Source organism: Nicotiana tabacum, chromosome 15 (genome assembly GCF_000715075.1).
Source record: "Nicotiana tabacum cultivar K326 chromosome 15, ASM71507v2, whole genome shotgun sequence".
Classification (NCBI taxonomy): Eukaryota; Viridiplantae; Streptophyta; class Magnoliopsida; order Solanales; family Solanaceae; genus Nicotiana; species Nicotiana tabacum.
In genome coordinates, this window is record NC_134094.1 from 49,724,547 (window position 1) to 49,734,693 (window position 10,147).

Sequence of the window (10,147 nt, forward strand, 5' to 3'; positions counted from 1 at the left end):
ATAAGGATTAGGTGAAAAGCATGCGGTGAGATTAGGTGGGCTTGATACGCGTGTTGCTAGTAGGGGGACTACTTGAAGCCATGCGGTGTGGTAAGGTGGGCTAAAACGCGGGTAGCTATTTCGGGAAAATAATTTTCAAAATTAAATGCAAGGCTCTCGCGGTGATATAAGGAAAAATTGTGATTTGATTTGTGAAATGAGACTACGAGGTGGTACCTCAGTAGTGATTCTTGTTGATACCTTTCATTTACATCACTTGGGTTTTGTTTGCATTGCTTCCTTGGAATTCTTATTATGTGTTTTCTTCCGTGATGTCTTAACTGCCTTAGTTCAGTGCATCTATTCTTGTTATATTCCTTCATTGTATCATTTCCATTGTTTTCCATTACCATACTATCATATACATGTTTAGTTTTCTTATTTATTCCAGTAGGTGTCTTGACCTGGCCTCGTCACTACTCTACCGAGGTTAGGCTTGATACCTACTGGGTACCATTGTTGTGTACTCATGCTACGCTTCTGCACATCTTTTTGTGCAGATTCAGTTACTTCATATCAGCCTAGGCACTAGTGAGTCGAGCTTGGATCGGAGACTTCAAGGTATACCTGCTGGCGTCCGCAGGCCTCAGAGTCACCCTCTATCTAGTTCTATTTCATTTCCCCTTTTTATAGATAATGTTGTATAGGGATGTTCAATATACTTTTGTAGAGCTTGTGGCTTGGTATCACCAGATTTTGGGAGTTTGTTCTGTTGAGTTGTAGAGTCCTTTTTATGATAGTTGTTGGTTAATTTGAAAGTTTTATCATTATCTCAGTTAAATTCTACATGTATGTTAGGCTTACCTAGTCTTAGAGACTAGGTTCCATCACGACATCCTACGGAGGATAATTTGGTGTCATGACACCCGTAGACACTTGTACCGTCATGATTCCTTTACTAGTTCAACATGGCACATGTGCAATATGGTGTTACACCCCATACTTTTGATGTTGATTGTGTCGTTAGTTAACTAACGTATGCTCGGAGATTTTAAGATCCATCCAAAAGGTTAAGAGAGGTTTATGGAGGTAATAAGTAATTTTCGTAAGAATTCAGGGTTATACGAATCAAAGAAAATACTTTTCGACGAAGTTTGCCAAAGGGAAGTAGATTTCCATAGCCGTACTTTTGGGGTAAGAATAAGAGTGCTTAATATGATAATAAGGTCATGTTGTAAGGTGTTTGAATCTTACAATAGTCGTATGTTAAGCTTTAAAGTCAAATAAGTTATAAAACAAAAATTTGTAAAAGTTACCGCAAGATACGTTCATAATCTTACTAAACTTTGGGTCTAATGTCACTGAGCTTTGATCTCAATCTACTTTGAGTTATAGGGTGATCCACCTACCAAACGGAAGCTCTACGAGTCTAGTTTCTACCACATTAAACCGTTTGTCAATACAACATCGAAGTAGAGAAATATTCGCATTTTCGCAAGACTGCACAAGCAGCTCCCTATGGGACCCACTTTGAACGGTGGAAATATTCAAGATATATATCAAATGCCTACAGCCTGTTTTCATCTGTATTTTCACTATTTCCAGACCCAAAACACTACAAACCCTCTCTAAGAGTTCTCATATAGTCCAAGGCCAAAATCAAAGGCAAACCAAGTAAATACAACGTGAAGAATCCTGTGGTCGTTGTCTTATCACTTTCTCCTTGTTGTGCTGATTTTGGAGACTCCTTGTAAGTGAAGTGATGTTGAAATTGGATGAATAAGAGAGTGAATGTAGTCATATAAGTCAAATAAATCATGAATCAAAATGAGCACATTATTAAACAAGCCATAATGTATCTCAATTCTACCCCCAACATGATATAAGCCCGGTACGTGCATATACGCTCGTCACCTTGCATATGCACTACCCCCAATATGTTAAACACATAGCAATCAAGTCAAATCCTGGGGGTTTCCCTCTTAACAAGGTTAGCCAAGAGACTTACCTCTTCCTGGGTTTGCCTCAACCTCAAATCGCGTCAAAACCTTGTTCTAGCCCTCCAATCACATAAATCCAACCCCATCATCAACCGAGGAAGTCAAACAAAGCTAATAGGAAACAATCACAAACCATAAATCTTCGACCTTTGAAGAATTTCCAAAAAGTTAACCCGAGCCTGTGTGCCCGAAATCTGAAATAAATACCAAAATTCGATGACCCATAACCTGCCGAGTCTAAATATATAATTAGTATTGAAATCCGTGTCCAAATCGATGGTCAAAGTTCCAAGATATACTCTCTTAAAGTGTAGATAAAAATCGCAATTTTTCTTTCAACATTCCATGTTTTAGGTGTAGAAATCTATGTAGATTCTTGAAATATAATCACAAATAGGTCGAAATCACTTATCCTCTTACCTTGTATGAAAATCCATATGAAAAATTGCCCCTGTCCTAGGATATTTATACAATCAGTCTTATCTCTAACTTAGGAAAGACATTCAAAGAAAATAATGCTAATTACAATCATATAAAATACGATCCCTATAATTAAGCTAATAAGATGCCTATAATTAAGCTAATCAAATCACTACAATTTAGTTAATCAAATATTCAATAGAATCACTCTTCCAAATCAATCCCGAACCTCTCAAACATCAAAACCAACCATATAATCTAGTCATAATATATCATATCAAGTTACTGAAGGTCTCAAACCGTTGAATGGATATGCTAAAGCTCAAAACAACCGGTCGGGTCGTTACATTCTCCACCACTTAAACGATTTTGTTGATGTCGTCATTAAATGTAGCCAATAAACATGTTCGTCGAGACAGCTGAATAATACTTACATCTTAGATTTGTGTCGACGAGGGACAAGATTCATCTTTCCTTCATAAAGAATGATATTTTAGTTGAAGAAGCGGTTGAAGTTCCATTTGAAAGGTCTCATCAAGGTTCTAATATCGCAGCTGCACGGACACTACCACCACTACCACTTACCAATTTTAGAAGAAGATAAGAAAAAAATGGTGAAGTATGGCTTTAGTGGATTTATCATGGGTTGGATGATTTTGGTGTAAAAGAAATGAACTCATATGGTCCAGAAAATGCAAATCGAGAGGAAGAGCTCCCTGATGTTGTGAGCAATTTTATTGCTACACAATACAACCACTATTATGATGATGGTATAAGAATTCTTATAGGGAAATGTTCCAAGTATAAGAACAAGCTAATACATTGTTGCAGCTAGCTTATGTGAAGATGGCTTTTACATTTCGTTTGAAGAAGAATAGCAAAAAATTAATTTCGGTACGTAGTAGGCGTAGATTAGCATTGCCAGTGGAAGCTACGTGATTTAAAGTATGATTTTTACAATAGGTTTTATATTACCAAGTATCATGCCGAGAATACATGCAGGGTACAACATCTTTCAAGCCAACGTCAGCACACATCATGGGTTTTATATTACCAAGTATCATGCCAAGTATATGCAGGGTATAACATCTTTCAAGCCAACATCAGCACGCGTCGTGGAATGTCTTTAATGCATACTAACAATAATGGAAAAGGCCCATCTCCGTCACATTTGAAGGATGCAATTATGTCAGATTTGTACTGTCAAGTTAGTTACTAAAATTGTTGGAAGGGAGGAGAACTAGCAAAAGCTATGATAAGGGGTACTCCAGAGGAAGGGTAAGCTCTTTTGGAAGCGTATGACTATTTACTTCTAGATAAGAATATTGGAAGTAAGGTTTATTTGAAGGTTGACGAGGATGGCAGGTTCCAATATTTTATTGTAGCTTTTGGGACTTACATTAGGGGATTTGCTCATATGTTAAAGATTATTGCCGTTCAAGACAGATTCTTAAACTATATCGGGGGTTATTTGTTGTGTGCTGTGGCACAAGATATAAAGAACCAAAATTTTTCAATTGCATTCCATGTGGTTGACAAGGAGTATGATGCTTCGTGGACCTATTTTTTGAACAGTTGTGTCACATAGTTTCCGATAACAATGATGTGTGATTTATTTCTGATCGGAATTTGTCTCTCGCAAATAGCTTTAAAAATATTTATACTGCAGATCATCACGGTTTTTCACGCGTCACCTTGCTAAAAATCGGCGAAAGAGGTTCAAGTTCAAAGAGTTTATCAAGCACTATTACTCTGTCGCTCAATCATATAGTACTGCCAAGTTCTTTGGCCATTTTCAGTATGTGCGTGATAAATATTGGGTCGTTGCTAATTGCCTCGCCCGTGAAGTTGGGTTCCAAAAGTAAGGCCTTCTTCCCGAGAAATCGATTCGACATATTGACAAGAAACATTGCTGAATCGCTTAACATAATGCTTAAGGAACTTTCCTATCATTGGCCTAATCAATGCCGATATTTTAAAGTTTGCTGAAAAGTACCATGAGAGGCGTATAAAAATGAGCAAGATTGTCACCCTCTTTGTCCCTTATGGTGAAAATAAGATTAAGAAAAATATGATTTTGGCGATGCTCTATAGGTGTATCGATTAGAGACCAACTAGTTCAGCGTTATCAGATATGAACCGAATATAGTAATTAATCTACAAGTGATTCTTGTAGCTAGTTGTATTTGGAAAAAAATATCATGCCTATGTGCAATAGCAACGTTGAGATTGAACTTTGGGACACACTATGGTTCATCCATTTGCGAACTTTCCTCTCAACTTTATTAGGTTCAAACATATTATAATGCATACGAAGGAACCATTTATCCAATCCCTTCGTAAGAACAATGGGTGGTTCCACAATCAATTAAGCCGATTAAAAAATTTCCACCCAATATCGAACCCAAAAAGGGGAGAAAGAAAACTAAGCGTTGTTGAGGTATTTTAGATCCAACAGAAACCCGGAAGAAGCGAAAAATTAAATGTTTCATTTGCAAGAAAATTGGCCACAAGAAAATTACGTGCGAAGAGTTGTTATAGAATCCAACATGATTTTTCTTTTGTTCTTGTAATAGACTCTGTCATTTTATTTGTACTACTAATGTAAAACTTTATTTGATTAGCTAATTTCCTCTTTAAGTCTTTTTTCTAACATGCTATTTTATGATCAACCCCCTATTTTGTGTGTTTCAATACTTGTTATTTTTAATCCGCCCCCAATTATAGGTTCAATCAACCATTGTGTTATAATTAACCAGTTCATTGATATTATAGACTTTTTTTTAATAATCAGACCCTTTGTTGTATATTTTAGATTTTTATTTCATAATCAATCCCAACAGTGGCGGTCCCAGAATTTTGTACAAGCGGACTTAATCTTAGAAATACATAACATTAGTCGTAAAATAGCAGTTGTCAAGTGGGTTCAAATAAAATATTTATATAAAATTTACGCAGCTTTAATCTTAATTTATATATATACACAATATTTTTTTTTTGATAAAGCGGGTTTAGTTGACACCACGTGCGTCCGCCCCTAAATCCCAATACAGGTTTAATCAAAGTAACGTTTTGTTGTGCCACCACAGACGAGTCTATTGACAGCCAGTGATTTAATTTCTTATCATCATTCATTATAAACATGCGTTAATGCCCACACGCTTTGGCAGTTATCTAATTAATTGAAATTCATTAAATATGAAAATTTAAAGCATGCTTTCGAATCTAGAAAATGCTAACAGTCATGTTATTTAGGAGAATCAATATGAAAAATGCCAACAGTCATGTCATTGGCCTATAAATACAATGGTGAAGTATACACTACATATTAACTCGAAATTTAATTAATCTATTTTTATATCTTCAAACAATTAGCAGAATACAATACATCCAAGACTAAGGCCCACCCTAGATGCAATCTTCATCAGGAAGTCCATCGATAGCCTCATCTGCGAGATTCAGGAAGATAGGGTCCGGAGGAGAGGAACATCTGTCGGATTGCCCGTATGCTACGTGCACTCGTGCATAGGGCAGGCGCAAACTTTGACATGTTGATCCTCTATATTCCCTCTTGGCTATCCTTCTTCCTCTGCTGTTTAATTCTTTATTTTTTTGTGTAAGGAAAAATAATTCCTATTCAAATGCGTATAATGAAAGTTTTTATTTATTTTACTTCTTGTCTTTTCTTTGTTTATTTTTCATTGTGTCTTTTTTTATTTGAACGTGGAAAAAAATAAGAAGAAGATAACAAATAAGTCCAAACTCATATTTTTCATTAAAGGTCTCACAAAAAATGTATAGTCACGAGCAACTCTGAAAAAAGAAGAAAACAAACACTTGTGATAATCAAAATAACCACGGGAGCAGTCAAAATCTCTAGCGCCAAATCTAGTTGGCTGAATTATGGGATTTTGATTTTTACTGTCAAACCTCGTACTTGCGGCTAGCAATCGAACTTGACACACTAGAAAATACAAAAACTACACGCGCCAGCGGATCGGATGTCACATTGGTTGCCTTCTAGTACAACAAGCCTAGTTGAGACCAGTGGTGGATGATAATGCAAATTTGATTTTTCTGTATGTATGTTGGGGAGAAACACGATTGAATGAATTTATATAACTCAGAGTTTATAAAGATTTAAAATTTAAAATTAAAGTAGTATTTAGTCTAGACTCTATCCTCCATTTTAAGTTCCCAACAAAAGGTAAAATACACTTAATTCTAATACAAGTCTATCCTCCACCAGTGGCCGCAATATTCAAATAACTTGACTACAGATTTTACTTAAGTCAAAGTAGTGAACTAACAAATTTATATCATACTATGATAGTAGTATATCATCTATATATACTATACAATTTTCTAGTTGGTTAAAATAATTGTCCATAAAATGTTGGTATCTTCCTGGTGCATTTTTATATCCAAATGGTAAAACATTCCATTCATAAAATCCTTGTGGTACTGTAAATGCTGTTAGTTTTTTAGATTCATCTTCTAGTTTTAGATGGTAAAATCCTGATTTACAATCAAATTTACTGAAGTAATTATATCCTTGGATTTGTCTTATTTTTAATATCTTATTAGGTATTGGGTAATTATATGTTTTAGTTTTTGCATTTAAGTTTCGGTAATCTATAACCATTCTACTTTTTCCTCTTTTTTGTTCACTATGTTTATTTACTATAAATGCTGGACTTGTATGTTTACTATTACTTTCTTGTATGTAATTGTTATCTAATAATTCTTTTATATGCATTTTGAATTCTGCTAAGTCATCAAAGTTATATTTTAAAGGTTTTTGTGTTATTATGCTGTTTTCTTCTATTAATTCTATTTTTATTTTTGTTTTATGTTTATTCCAACCTTTTAGAGGGTTATCATTATATAATTTTTCTAATTCATTCTGGATTATTTTTACTTTGTCTATTGTAAATATAATAATTTCTAATTGAGTAGTTGTATTTTTACTTATATTTTCTAGTTTTTGTGTGATTTTTTCACTTCCTTTTATCCATTCTGTATTTTTTCTTTGTTTATTATTTACTCTTTTTGCTCCTACTTTGTTTTTACATGGTGTGGTAAACCACCAGTGTGTTCTTGTTATTATATGTGGGTATAGTTTATCTAAAAATGGCATTCCTAATAATATATCCTTTGTAGTGAATTCAAAGTTATATATTTCTTCTATAGTTAATATTTTATCCCATATTTGTATTTTTATATTCTTGGCTCTGTAGTTAATCATACTACCTTCATTATTAAATCCTGTTACTACCATAGGTGTTTTTAATTTTTCCCATTTATCTGTTGGTAAACAATTATATTTACATATGTTAGCTTCTGCTCCTGTATCTATCATTGGTGTATAGTATCTATTATAATATCCTTCTACTATGATTTTTGCGAGTATATATATTTTCATTCTTCTGTTCTTTTTATTATTATTTTCTTATCTTTGTGTGTTATGGTTAATTGTTTATCTCCTAGATTGTATGGTTTTACTTTTTCTAACCATTTTATTCCTAATGTAATATTTTCGTTTTCGTTTTCTTGATTTATCTTCATTTATTATTAATTCCTTGGGTAATTCAGGGCATAGTTGTTCAGTAGTTATTATTTCAGTTTCTGTTACTAATTCTCTTGTGATATAATTTTCTTCTTGACCTGTATTTATTAATATTTGATATTTTCTTTGTTCCATGATTCCAGTTATATAGTAATGGTATGGATTTATTTTTTCTTTTGTGTTTCTTATTAAGTTTTTTGGGATTATATATTCCCTTCTTGATGTACTTATCCTTGATGATGTTGGTGTTTCATAAGTTAATTGGTTTGGTATACTTGATGTACTTAATCTTTCTTTTACTATTTCTAAGTCTTCTTCCATGTCAATTTCTTTATAACTATATTCATTATTATCAATAACTGTAACTATTCTTTCAAATGGATTTTCTATTTTTATTTTATTAATTTTATTTTTTGCTGCTATTTTATGTTTTGTTGTTAAAACGTATAAGTTTTTACATCTAGCTGTAAATATCTTACTTCCAGGTGTTAATTCTATTCCTGACATTTTCCAGTATAATACTAATGATTTATCTATATTCCTATCGTTTATTGCTATTGAATAATTGGCACTTATTATGAATTTAAATTTTTGGTATATAAGATTTCCTTTTATTGCACTTATTATGCTTTTTTCTATAGGTTGGATTATTCTATCATCTGCTAAATATATTTCTATAGGGGTATCTATTCCTTCTCTAAAATATGCTTTTATTAATATTTCAGTTCCTCCTAGGTGTACATATTTAATTGGGTTTTTTGCCTTTATATCTTGTATTTCTTTGTTTATTATTCTTTTATTTATTATTGGTATTTTGGCTTTTCCTTTTGTATATTTACAGTCAATTATATGTTCTTTTTGGCTAACTACGTAGTATTCTTCTTTTTGTCTTTTGAACCAATTTTTTATTGTAGGTACTTCAAATATTTTTTCGACACTGAGGTCTAATTCTTTTCCTTTTATTTGTTCAAATATACTATTATCAAATATAATCTTTTGTTCTGAGGATTCTTCATCTTTATATTCTTCTCGTGTTATTATTTTTATTTCTTTTTCAGTCATTAGGTTTCATCATCTTCTTTAGTTATTTCATCTCCTATTTCATCTTCTATATCTGATATTTCATATACACTATCTTCACTATCTAGTTCATAGTCTATATATTCCATTTGCATATATTCTTCATCATCAATTATGATTTCAGTTATTTGTTTTTTCTTTAAGTTTCTAGGTGCTTTACAGTCTTTAGCTATATGTCCTAATTTTCCACAGTTATAACAAGTACATTCTGTTAATTTCTTTTTTGGTCTAAATGGTCTTTTATTCTGATAATTTTTTACATAATATCTTTTTCTTGGTTTTTTATTTTTATATTTTGACTTGTATTTATTATATTTCTTTGTTTTCCATTTTTTATTATAATATTTATCTGTACATCCAAATTGTGGTGCTGTTTTGTTTTTACAACATCTTAAATTTTTTATTAATGTTTTTTCTATTTTTGCTTCTTCTTTATATTTTTCACATATTTGTACAAACCATTGTTGTAGAAATTTTATTCTAGCTCCTAAAGTATCTGTTAATCCTGCTTCATTCCAGTCTTTTATTATTTTAGAATTAAAAGGTTCTGGTAATTTTGTGAAATATAGTTTTCTTATTTCTTTGCTCTCTTCTGTATTATATGTTCCTTTATAATAATATTCTCTAAATGCACAAGTATATTCGTCTATATAGCACATATTACATATTGCTAATTTTGTTATTAGGTTTCTATTTATTTGTTTTTTCTTATTTTGTTCTTCAATTTCTGTAGTCATGCTACTAAATTCGTTTCTTATAGCTATTTCATATTTGTATAATATTTCTATATTTGTTGTTGCTATTTCACCATTAAATTTTTTATTGCTTCTTAAGGTATCTATACTTTCTCTAGTTAAATTTTGTAACCATAATTTTACCGTTCCTATAAGTGTTCTTTCTATATATCCTGGTGTTTCTGTCATTCCTATTTTATTATCTACCAATTGTTTAGATACATATCCTATCCATAGTTGGATTGTTTTATTTATATCTGCTACGCAATCTAAATCTAAAAAGTTATATTGTTCTGATATTGGTTTTGGTGTCCATTTTTTATTTAATCTACTATCCCATAGTGTATTATATCTATCATGTTGTT